The 13,318-nt window shown below is 39.0% G+C and overlaps 1 long non-coding RNA gene across 1 annotated transcript in view; it reads right to left on the bottom strand.

Moving 5' to 3' along the window:
- LOC122881137 overlaps window positions 1-13,318 on the bottom strand; it is a 30,586-nt gene that overhangs the window by 8,713 nt on the left and 8,555 nt on the right. The window contains exon 2 of the long non-coding RNA XR_006379107.1: window positions 8,794-8,860. This is a non-coding gene — a long non-coding RNA (uncharacterized LOC122881137). The remainder of the gene's footprint in view (window positions 1-8,793; window positions 8,861-13,318) is intronic.

The following is a 13,318-nucleotide window of genomic DNA, read 5'->3' as shown; positions in this document are numbered from 1 at the left end:
TTTGTCCACAGCAACCATTGCCGCCCGTTTCGCGGCTGCTGGTTGAGGCGTAGAGAATATTTCGGGGAATTAAGGGTTTATTTCGACAGAACCAGAGTTGGTGGTGTCCCCATGTTCCCAGATTTCAACAATTTCTTTTGGTGAGTACAATGTAATCACGACCAAAAGAATTGCCCAAACTTCAAAACTATGACCCACTACTTACTAGTTACTTTGAAGATCAAGGTTTTACATACAAAAACATTATATTATTTTAATGTTATAGAGTTTATAAAATATGATAAATTGTTATCCAACAGTACAAAAAGTAGTTAAAATTAGCGTTACTTGGATCAGCTACAACATAAAATACTGCTTACACAGTAATACATTCTAATCCCATAATATAGTAACACACTGGGGTCATTCTGCTGCCTAATACTTTCACTTTTCATACTTTAAGTACATTTTGGTGCTAATACTTCTAAACTTTTACTTAAGTATGATTTTGAATGCAAGACTTTTACTTGCAGTGAAGTAATTTTATCTTGACGTTTTGCTGTAAAAGATCTGAATACTTCATACACCACTGCTAAATGGTAATAAACTGGAATTATCCTTTTCCTGTGGAACCTTTTGACTGCCGACTGTGTGTTCTATAGAAGGGCTTATGCTCCGTCAACTGTGCCTGAATAAGTAAAGGTAAAAGGTGGGAAAATCAGTGTAGCTGGCTTAGTTGTTTTCAACAGGGTTTTGGCTTCACAGCCATCAGCCAGATGCACTGTGGCAGCGCTGCAGCTTGGCCACAGCTTCTCTCAGTGCAGCCAAAAAAACCCAAAAAAAACAGGCCATGCCACACCCAGTTAACACTGCTATCCCTCGGGTCTAAGCTGTGCTTACTCTGCACTACACGGAGAGTGTGGGAAAGAAAGAGACAGGGAGAGAAACAGAGTCTGCCTTCTGCTGGATAAAAGCAAGCTTTTTGTTTCCTAATGGAGCCTTGCCCACTTTATTCAGATCAGTCATTCAGACGGCGCCTGACATTGGCATCATCGATTTAACATCATTCATGTTGTAAAGAGGAGGAGGAAAATGAGGAGATGAAGGTGGCTGACACTTCTGAGAAATGAGGAGAGCGACAGGGAGGCTGCATTCAGACAAGTCATTCATTAAGTCACATTCTTTTTTTATAAATATATAAATTAAATGTATGCTCTACATAATCAGAGTCTTTTGACTTAAGTTTCCCCCCATTTTAAAGTTATTTTCATTGCTTGAGCAGATGTTTTCCTATTTTAAGGTCTTTTGTGAATCATTTCTGACTCAAATTTCCATCCCATGCAGCTTATTTTTTGGCACTAAAATTGTAGCTATTTCACAGCCGCTGATTGAAAAATAAATGAAAAAAAACCACAAAAGAGATTTACAAACAAGCTCGTTCAGCTTTGGCCCTGACTGACTGACTGACAGCGAGGGATATGGGCCGCGGTTTGTGAGGAGACAGACAGAGAGGCTGAGCGATTGGCGGACAGCCAGAATGAGTCCAGTATTTTCAGCCCCAGAATAAACTCAAGTCTTATCACAGGAGGAGCAGCTGGCTGCGAGCAGGACAGGTGACAGAGATGATGCTGACAGCAGCCCGGCCTGCCAGGCCAACATCTCTCTGGATTCCCAGGGCGAGGGGGCAAAAGAGCTGTACAGCCAAAGTAGCGGTCATCGTAAAGTCAGAGCCATATGAGCGGAGAATTCAGCTGATTTGGAGACTGGGGTGAGTTGCATTTGCAAAATGTTCACAGGTTGTGTAACTCGGGAAATCTGACTTCTTGAGACAGGCATAATTTAATAGGATTTTTATAATTCTAAGAAAGATTTGAGGAAACACCCACCTTCAGTGACTGATACAACATGTTTAATGTATACTGACCTCACGTGAAATTCCTTCTTATTTTTACAGTGGTGGAATGTAGCAAAGTACATTTACTCAAGTACTGTACTTATATGTTACTTTATACCTCTACTCCAATACATTTCATAGGGAAATATTGTACTTTACTGAACTACATATCTCACAACGGTTACTAGTTACTTTGCTGGTACAGATTTGACATTAAACAACATATAATCAGCCTAAACAATATGACTCATTGTGACAGATTGAACTGCCCAACAGTATAATGTAGTTAAAATGAGCTCCACCTCGACTAACTACAACAGTAAAATGCTACTTCCAGATTACGCATCAATAACAATAATCCAAAAATATATTATATAACAGAAAAACAATCACAATTGCTTTACTTGGATCAGCTACAACATAAAATACTGCTTACACTGGGGTCATTCTGCTGCCTAATACTTTCACACTTAGCAGCAAAATGTACTTTTCATACTTTAAGTACATTTTGCTGCTAATACTGCTGTACTTTTACTAGTAAGATGTTTAATTCAGGACTTTTACTTGTAATGGAGTGTTTTTAAACTGTTGTATTGGTACTTCTACTTAAGATCTGAATACTTCCTCATTACTACAAAATAAATGACATTTTCTGTCTGCATAGAGCATATAGACTCAGCCAGGGCAATTCTTGGGACACTGAACTTTATGCAATTTTAACCAAAATATGTTGAGTTTTACTGAGTTTTAAGTTTAATTTGCTCAAATTAAGATCAAACTAATTATTATTATAACAAAAACATTACAATGGTGAGTAATGTGCAGAGAGAGATAAAAAAGCCCCAAAATGCATCACCTCTACTCAAATAGTAAATGTTCTGTATAAACATACAGTATATCAGTAATGTCATAGTATTTAAATAAAAACCTAAACTTAACCTAAAAACACAGATTGATGTGAGAAAATAATCTGCACATTAATTGATAATAAAAATAGTCATTAGGTGCAGCCCTAGTCGACTGACAACACAAAGTCAGTAGTTTAACGCTCGCGCTTTGAAAGTCTTAGCAAACAACTGCTATTGACTGCTCGGTCTCCAGGCTCTGTGTCTCCAGACTGTATCTCTGGAAATCAGCATGGGAACGATCCACATTTACTTTCCAAAGTGAAGATGACAGTATCTCCAGGTCCATCAGGACAGTGGCAGAGCATCAGGAAGAATAATTAATGCCTATAAATAGAGATTTCTGTTTCTTTCTGGGCTGGTAGACAGTCCAAACTTGAACCAGCCTCAGCCCTCACCACACTATCCAAATGCAAATGAAAGATAGGGATGAAAAATTGCATTTTTTTCTCCCAGTAGTTTTCTTTGAGCTCCGTGTAAATCTTGACTTTCTTGTCTAAGAAGGCAACTTTTAGCGCTTAATTAGTTCATAAAATCTTGTAGGGTGTGCCAGCCCTGAAGCAGGGTCCCTACGGCAGACCAACAACAGTCTGCTCATTAGAAGAAGCCACTGGTCTGTGTCTGTCGCTCTGCATGGGCTGCTATCAAAGTCTCTGTGGCTTATAGGAAGCTACAGACGCACTGAGGAACACACATACACAAGAAAGTATAGGTACGCTCACGCACATACACGAAACTTTGCCTCAAAGGACGATATTCTATATTTTTCTTATTGTCAACAAATCTCATGAAAAGACCAACAGCAACAATGAGCTGATCCTACTAACACGTATTGAGTGTGTATCTAAAGCCTGATGTATCTTCTTCCTCTGTGCTATTGTTGTCCAAAACTATTAAAAACACATCAGTGAGCCGCACTGTTGCACTGGGTGACATGTTTCTTCATTAACACACACACACTATAGTTTATTTTGACTCAATCCCACACACACCGTCCTGCTGCCCCGAATACTCGCTAGAGCACCAAGTGTGTGTATTAATGTCGGTGAAAATAGACCCCAACAAATGCTCAAATTTCCTCCTCTTTGAATAACGTTTACTAAAAAATTCAACAACCAGCTGTTTTAGGAAATGACTGAGCCTTTTTTTATTAATGAAACTGAGACACTTTTTTTTGTTTTCCATCAACCCTAAAAATTACATTTATACTCTCCTAAATGGTTTTGCAAAAATCATTTTGGAGAACACAATTGCTGAGTTATGTTGTGGTATATAAAGCACTGGACTTTGACACCGGAGACCGGGGCTCGTGTCCTGCGTATGGTTCGGTTTGGGTTAGGGAGAGATCGTAGTTTGTTGTTTAATATTTACACACATCCTGTCTCGTGCTTCAAGTCAACATTTCCTTTTTTTCAATATTTAACCAAGACTTGGCAATGCAAATTAGAAGTATATGAACATAATTTGCATTTGCATTTTCATCTCCATTGACTGTGCATAGTGCAATTATAATATTGTAAAATAAAGAAAAAATATTTGCATCTCCATAATATACAGACTTTAAAAAAAAAAAGTAGGAACATTTTAAAGAGCTCATTTAGACAAAAGAAAAGCATAAAAAGTGCAAAAGCAAAAGTGTGTCACTAACTGAACGTAGGGAAAAAGTGGATATGGAACATGGAATATGAAATATGGAGCAATATGGGACATGAAAGTGCCCAATAAAATGTAAATATCTACATTGTAAAGAACAAAATAGAAAGGTACAGCGTAAGATGTAAAGTATATGCAAAATAGTACTAATAGTAGTGTCCGGTACAGTTCTATAAATATGCTTAAATATAGTATGCAAATATGTTTCTACGGGTATTCATGCCATTGAACCATATATAATAATATAACTAAGTACATTCACTTAAGTACTGCACTTTGTACTTTGAGTATTTCTATTTGATGCTACTTTATAGTTCTACTCTCTAGATTTCAGAGGATTTTATTCCTCTATATTTATCTGATTACTTGATACTACACAAATCATATGATGAGGTTATAAAATATGCATTTTTATCAAGTAAACTACCCCACACCATATGAAGAAGTACAAACTCCAAAAGCTCCCCAAAACTACACTAGAAAAGACCTGAGCCCTGAACATTTAACTATGTATTTGTGAGGCATTTTTAAAGATTTGCATCTTCAGTAGGAACCAATGAGCTTGGAGCTGAGAGCCACAGACAGGGCAGGGAAGTCAGAAAGTAGTGAGACACGGACAAATGCATTGTTCATTTTGATCTTTGATCCATTCCGTTTAGTGTAATTTATCATAAAGAATAATGTGCTTTTGTATCACATGTGTTCTCATTTAAATCTTCCTGCCTACTGTCTCAGTGCGTGAAGCCCCGTGAGCACAGCAACATTACTACCTGTGCCTTCAAGTCAGAGGCACAATATAACAAAGTGGCGTTTATACTTAATGGCAAGGTGAGGCCGTGGAGTCACTGATAAGTTCATGACGGTGGAGCTATTGTATTGCAGCTGCAGAGAGAGGAAAAAAAGAGAGAGAAGCGGTGACTCTAGACTGGTTCGCTTTTTAGACTGGCTGTTTGGCAGGCATGGCACACTGCAGCAGCACTGAACCAGCTGGCAGCCACAGACAGACAGGAAGAGAGAGAGAGAGCAAGAAAGGAAGACAGCTAAGAGACTGATGAAGAGCTGGAGAAAGAATGAGGCAATGATTTAAAGGGAGAAAAGAGGGGAATCAGTCTTTGCACACACACACACACACTTAGAAGGCGTGAGAAATGTAATGTCGTGCTCTGACTGACAGTGCAAAACCTTGCTCTGCAGGGCCGCACATCATCTCTCCTCCGTTGCAGGTGATGCTACCGAGCCTCCCATTTCTCTCTCTGTGTGTGCGAGCACCAAAATGAGTTGTCATCTGCAGAGCCAGTGGTGCCAAATTACCAGCACCTATTAAATTGTTGCTTTTTTCTAATTAGCTTCCATGTGAACTCGGAGGCTCGGCTTCCCAAAATGTGTGTCACTTTTATAATCCTTCCCGCAGAATAATTTAAATTGGAGGTAACTACCTTTAAGCTACGCCGTGGCTGGAGTCATTTCCAGGCTACATTAAATGATAGGATCTGTAATAAGACTGAAATATAGCTTAGTTGATTGAGCCAGGTGAAGGAGAGAGCTCTTGTTATATTAATCCTAATGTGAAAATGATGGAAGAAAAATGAAGTTAGAGATAGTGATTAAAAGATTAATCCCACAAGGAGCTGCATGTGTGAGTTGCGTAACAAAAATTATATTGATGCATTTATGCAATTATGTAATTTGCTAAATACTTCAAAGGGTGCAAATGCAAATTGAATACAGTGACTCATGGCTACTTAGCAGGTGCACACAAGTAGAGGCAGGATTATCTGATTGAATCCAAACCAGAACTAAAAACTAATTAAAACATTCTCAGACACAAGAGCTTTATCGCTTAGTCTTTATGAACACGTTTGTTGTATATTTAGAGGAGATTTTGCAATAAAGTAAGAACTTTTAGGGATAAGAGTGAAAGCGCAGGATTATTTACAGGAAAAAAGAAGTTGCTATGGCATTCTTTGAGAGACGCGTAGTGTGGCCGACAGTTTGCTTATTCCCTCTACTTAACTGAGTAGGATGTCTGCCAAGCTCCCGAGGGACTCTGTGTGTGTCTGTGTGTGTGTGTGTGTGTGTGTGTGTGTGTGTGTGTGTGTGTGTGTGTGTGTGTGTGCGTAGAAAAAAGAGAAAGGAAGGAGAGCAGTTCCAGTGGGGCAGGATTTGCTGAATGGACAGGCTGACAGCCAGAGACTTCCTCTGTGCAGTTTGCACGCGGCCAGAGGACGGCCTGACATGCTCGGGCTTTGCACCTCAGCTGGCTGGCAAATTCAATTTTCATACTATGGGCGAGGACTGTAAGTCCTACAGAGAGGCCACTATGCTATGTAGGTCGCAATTCTGGGAAAAAGTAGATCTCCAGGACATATTCGGGATATACATTTGCATCTTGTACATATCTTCAGTTTTTAGGGTCAGTTGATAGCAGAAAACTCATTAGGAAAGTCATTAATGTCTGCCATTTTAGGCCATAAAATACTGTGTAATGAATAGAAGTCAATGAGAAAATCAGAGTTTTTTGCTTCTACTAATTTCTTGGAAATGTTCCGGCTAATTTGCTGGTATGTAACCGTTACTTCTTAGGGCATTTCCTGAGAAGGGCTTTGTGATTGGGTACTAAGTATAGGGGAAGTGTTCTGCTCGTACAATTTGTTACCAATTGAATGCATCTATATTTTGTTACCAGTTCAACCAAAGAGGGATTTTTGTTTTATTTGAGTAATACTTAGAGGCCTGAAGAGGTCAAATTATACTTCAAATGAAAAAAATAAAGATTAGAGGAATTGGAAAACAAATTAACATCATTTGTATGCAAACATATCTTTTTTTTTTTTGCTTTCCTACCCACTAAATCATCAAGTGACCCTCAGGTTTATATCGCAATGTCTAGTTGGGGTCCTGAACCACAGGTTCGGAACCACTCATCCAGTGTTCAGAGTTAAAAAATGGAAGAGCATCGGTTGGTGGAGTTTATACTGTAAGCAGCCACTGATGTCCCGGGGGAACCTGCGACAAAGCCTGCTAATAAATGATCTTCTTTACAATTCTTTAACTACAGTAACTCCAGATATCAACCAGCCTGGGGATCCGGACCCACCCAAGGGGTCACAAGCCAAAAACTTTTGGATGCAGTGTTTGAACTGTTAGGGATCCACTTGATAATCCAAGTCAATATTCATTTGTAACTGAAGTGTATGCTCCACAGTTGTTGAATTGTATCCATCCATTAGCGAAACCTGCTCATGCTTTCCTGTAATTACAACTTCACAGGAAACCTTTCAGTTTTGTGTGTTTTACTGCATATTAGGTTACTTTTTAAATACCCTATAATGAGAGTCCTTACCAACAGTACCAACTGAAAACCTTCTCCTTCTCCCTTATTGTTATGCTTCCAAATTTCACAGCCCTTTGTAGGAAATTGACTAAGAATTAGCAGTTACATACCTCCTTCTTTGTAGCAGAGAATTCGGAAACGTTGCAGGAAATTAGTAGAAAAGTAAGGGATCAAAGTCAAAATCATAATCTTTGACAGTTTGACTTCAGTCAGAATTTTTTCACTTCATCAGACATTAAACAGTTCCCACACATCTCCTTGAGTCTCCCTAAGGTGGCTTGTTAGTGTTACTTACTGACAATAAAAGGACAATTCCAAATGTCAGAGTGACTCTTAAATAGCTTTCATGCCTTGTTTCAGCTGAGTCATATGAGTTTCCAGGACGAGAAGTCGCCCCACTGCTGCCTCACGCTATCAGCCACGGGGCCTCCTAATCAGCAGTGGAAAACCAGCACTGACTGAACAAACAGGCAGCGTTATGCTCAGAATAAACGGGGCGAGAGTGACCTTGACCTGTCTGGCAACAAACAAGCATAACAATGCAAAAAATCAAATGATTTAAGTAAGTCTCAAATTGTTAATATATTAAAAATAAATAGAATATGGCTTTGGATTCATTCAAAATGTATATAATGAATATTTCATTTTCATCCTGACTCAGTTTGTAGTTATGATTAAGATTGTTATGTCAATAAATAAAAAATTATTTTGCTTTTCTGTACAACAGCTCCCATTCCTCTCTTTTTGGCCTCCGTAAAATGTCATTTTAAATTTATAACAAGATGCAATTCAATTTTTTAAATGTTAGGAATTTTTTCATCCAGAGACTGCTCAAAGTGTGCCATGGTTCCTGTGGAGGCTTCACTTCTGAATGAAATTTGAAAAGGAGAAAAGGATGAACAAACAAATTTCAATCCAATCAAATCAGTGCAATCAATCCCAAATGAAGCTGACCTTTATCTCCACACTGTTGAAGTAAACAGGCAGCAGAAAGGCAGTAAACAGTTTAATTTGCAGTAATTCCCTACCTCTCAGCGGATTCCAGGGCTGCAGGTAGAAAACTATCTGCTCTCCAAATAAAGGCTGACGGCCGGCCTGCAGGAAGAAAGCAAATGTCAAAGTAATTCATTTGTTTTCCTTTAAGAATAATAATAAAGGGCCAGTGGTGTGTGTTTCACAGGATGGACTGTGACTCTCTCTCTCTCTCTCTCTCTCTCTCTCTCTCTCTCTCTCTCTCTCTCTCTCTCTCACACACACACACACACACACACATAGCTTTTTTAAATTCAGTGTAATAAATCACTTAAGAGTTGTCAGTGAATACACACAGGCATTTGATGCATGTGTTTGTGTTTTTGCATGTGTGCATGCTTGTGGTTGCTTGTACATTCCTTTCTTATGTGTATAGGTGTTAGTGTGTGTGTGTGTGTGTGTGTACTGTCCCTATAGCCTGTCCGTGTGTGTGCTGCCTCCTATTGACTGTGTGTCTCTTCCAGGCGGCGCGGCTGCGATGAGGTCCACTCTGCGTTGATAATAAGCTCATTAATCATGCAGCCATACGGCCCGCAGCTCCCCGTCTAGTATATCCCAACCATGATTATCAACATTGATTGGCTCGGGAGAAAGCAGCCGCTGCCTCTGGACCAATGGAGGCAGAGGTTGTTGAGGTGTAATAGCGGACGAGTGGACGACTATTGATTTAAGCATGAAAGGAGACTAAATGGAATCCAAATGTTTTGCCTTTGAGATGAGACAGTTATCAGTGGAACCCGAGGTGTCAGGAGGAGATAAATCCACACAGGATGGTCTCAGTGTAGGTTTTGGTCTTTTTCTGATATTATACCAGGATGGACCTGAAGGCACAGATGTCCTTCAATATTCATTTATAATGGCAACCTTAGAAAGTAATTTTGACTCATATAATCTGGGTCTGTCCAAAAATACGATTAATGTTCCAAAATGTTTAATTAATGTTTAAGGCACATTTTATTCTGTGCATCCTTGCTGAAAACACACCAGACAGTAAATTGAGTTATATATTATGGATTTTTCTTCAAATGAATAAAAAAAAAAAAAAAAAAGATTAGAGTCTTCTGTTTAATGCCACAACCTTCAAAGCAAGGGAGAGAAGGGACTGAGGTGGTTTATGTCAAAACTTCAGTTCAAAACAGAACTATTCATGGAGGGAGGCTCAACCAGAACCATGCACAGTACCTAAGGTTAATAATGTTCTTTTTTAAAATTTAATCTTCTTAATTATTTGTGTTCTCTGTGACGATCATCTCTTGAGCTACGATACACATAGCACCACATACACACCACATACACACACCACCACAATTTATCTTGCATGTTATGAATTCATACCCTCACTGTGCTATCGCTATATCATAAACTGTATTGCTATTTTGTCTTATTATCTGTACGTTCGGTTCCATCTAACATTGTTTTAAATCTGTCTGATGTCTTTTGTTATGTCATATAGTGTCACTAAAAAAAAGATGTCTCTGGGTTGTTGAGTTATGTGTTCAGTTGATGCAATAACTAACTTAAAAGGTTTTCCCATGTAGTAAATCATTGTTTTTGACACATTATAAAACCACAGATTGCAGTTATTCCACTATATAACAAAATATCTAATATGTTTGTAAATAGGTTGCAATTATTGAAATAGTCAAAACACAAGAGCTGCCATGATTACATAACATCATTACATTTGAAACCAGATTACCAGCATTAACAAACTGAATACAATATTCAAACAAGGCAAAGAAAGTGCTATTTAAATGCATAGGATTTGAATGTAATTACCTATTAGTCTACTGTTTCTATATATGTTTCTTTAATTAAAATATTTATAATATATTTGGCTTAGAAACTACAAGGAATGACCTCAGTTTTCCACATTTTCAGCCTAACAGTCAGTGACAGTGACATGTACTGTTGTCCCAAAAGTCATACACGGATCATCTGACTGATCACGCACACACACACACACACACACACACACTAATTATTGTATTTATGAAAAGGAAATACACAGGGAACAGTTTAAACGGTTTACAGAGGCTTCACACATTACTAACGACATATACAGAATTTAAATTTAATACCTGAAAATGCTTCCATAATATTAAAACAGTTAAAGGGTCAGTTCACCCAAGTTATGAAACATATCTTCTCACTTACACCCAGTGGGGTCCAGTCATGTGGTTTTAGTTTGCGATATCTGTCTCTGAGATTTCTGCTTCCACCAGGTTACAAAGGCAGTGAATGGAATTTAGTTTGTGGTTTTCATTGAAAAATGATATTTAAAAAATGTAACAGTAACTTTTAATTCCAAAAACAATATCTCTGTTAACATGGATAATACACAGTTTTCACTGGAAAAAAATAATAAAAAAATAGTCCCTATATCTTGATATCTAAAGACCTGGACAAATGCAGTTAAGTGAGAAAATATGTTTGTTCATAATTTGGCTGTACCGAGCCTTTAAACCTAGTGAAAGTCACTGAGCTATATTCAATCCATGAACTACAATGAAGCCTAATATGTAGCACTTTGAGGTCCATTACGTTCAAATGTATCTTTGGAGAATGCTGCACTTTGTGTTACAACAATCCCTCACCTCCTCCACAAGAAATGAGGATATGGAATTAGGGCAGCCTAAAAAAGAGATTGGAATAGAAAGATGAGCGCCAAGGCTCCAGGGTCTGGTCAAAATTACCTCAGTCTGCTCCTCAAATGAAAGCAAATGTGTCCTCACAGTTCTGCTAAAAGCACCAGACAGAGGCCGCTGACACACACACACACACACACACACACACACACACACACACACACACACACACACAAGGCCTTGAATAGCACAGTGCATTAGCTTTCAACCGCATCACTTTGAAGTGACAGGAACATTTGAGTATTGACGCATAAACTAGTTACCACTCGATCTGGGCCACACATTCTTCTATGAAGAATAGCCGAAAAGATAGATTTTTGTTCCTTGTTTTCTGAGGTGATTTGAACTGTGTGAGAATCTGATAATCTCGACAGAAATCATTCAAGTCTTTAGAAAAGTGACAAACAAGGGCCTGCACGTCTTCTAAAGCTCCCGAGAGGCTGTTCAAAGCCCTCTGATTTCAAGTTTCTGTTGGGATCAAGAGGCTTTTCAGACAGCCATTTATGCTGATGTTCTCAATGTGATCGTGCACCTGGTTCACTTCGCCTCACCCTCCAGCCTCCCACGAGACACACGGCTCGACCAAACAGGGCGAAAACCATCAGAGAAGCAGAATTAAAGAGACAGAGAAGGAGAGGAGGACTTGCTAAGACCACACACACACACACACACACACACACCCTCTGATAAAACCCACTAGCAAACCCTGTCACTCAATTAATGTCTCGTTTTATCTGGTTTTAACATACCTGCCATCCTCAGCTGGAATTAAAGCCTCACCCCCCCACACCCCCCACCCACACACACACCCCCACCCCCCCATTAAGTAGCTAAGCACAGTGTGTGGGATTAGGCGCTGTGGTAATAACTTCCATATTGAAAAATGCAAGATTGGGATTCCTCATGTTCACAAAGACTTGAGCTTTTATAAATAGAATTGCTTTACACTCCGTATATACCTCCAGACTTAAACCATGTCTGTCTTTATTAGTTATATTTTCACTTTTATCATGTTTAAATACCAGCATGCTGTTTTCATTTCTAATTTTTCTGCTGCAGAGTTTTTTTTGGATTCCATGATGTCAAGCGGGGCTAATGCCATGAACTGTCTTGTACAGTGTTTTCTACAGTGTTTTGCAGTTCAAATGGCGGATTGGAAACTGCTGACATTCCGGTGGCAGATATTGCTCTCTTGCCCGCCAGCGCCCTAAATCCCCTGTTGCGAGGAGTGTGGTGTGAAATCCATTTACTACAGATTCCTGCAGAAAGCTTGTCATCTCATTGAAAAGATCCCCCTGAAATATGGAAGAAGCCTTTACTGTAGATGTAAAAAAAAAAAAAAAAGTATGATATTCTTCTCTTGCTGTATTTCTTTTCCACTTTGTCTATCAGTCTTTGTCTTTGTTTCTTGTTCAGTTTCCTGTGAGAAAGAAGTGTCTCCTGGCGGTAAACAAAGGTGGGGTTAATCTTTCATAAAAGGTGTCAGGAGACTTTATACAGTCCTGGTCCCTGAGGCATGGGAACACTAACAGGCATAAGTGAGGGTTTATCATTTCTTTTATTTCAGCGTGAGTAGCTGCTGGTGCACTCAGGCCCTGGCAATGCACCCAGCATTTAACCTATGACTGATTTGATCATAAACACACAATGGTGCATCAATCACATTCGTCCCAGGTTATTACTGTGGTCTCATTATTACCAAATTCTGCACAAATTCAGACTTTCTACATTGTTCAGGTCTGTAAACTGCACCATATGCAGCCTAAAATGCTGCGTTTACTCTGAATCTATGCATGCCAAACCGCCCATAGCAGACGCTAGGGCTCTGGTTTCTGAATACAAAGCTGGAATCAAAAAATTGATGGCTGAAAAC

The sequence above is a fragment of the Siniperca chuatsi genome, linkage group LG9 (genome assembly GCF_020085105.1).
Source record: "Siniperca chuatsi isolate FFG_IHB_CAS linkage group LG9, ASM2008510v1, whole genome shotgun sequence".
NCBI classification, from domain to species: domain Eukaryota; kingdom Metazoa; phylum Chordata; class Actinopteri; order Centrarchiformes; family Sinipercidae; genus Siniperca; species Siniperca chuatsi.
This window is presented reverse-complemented; position numbering and strand designations above follow the sequence as displayed.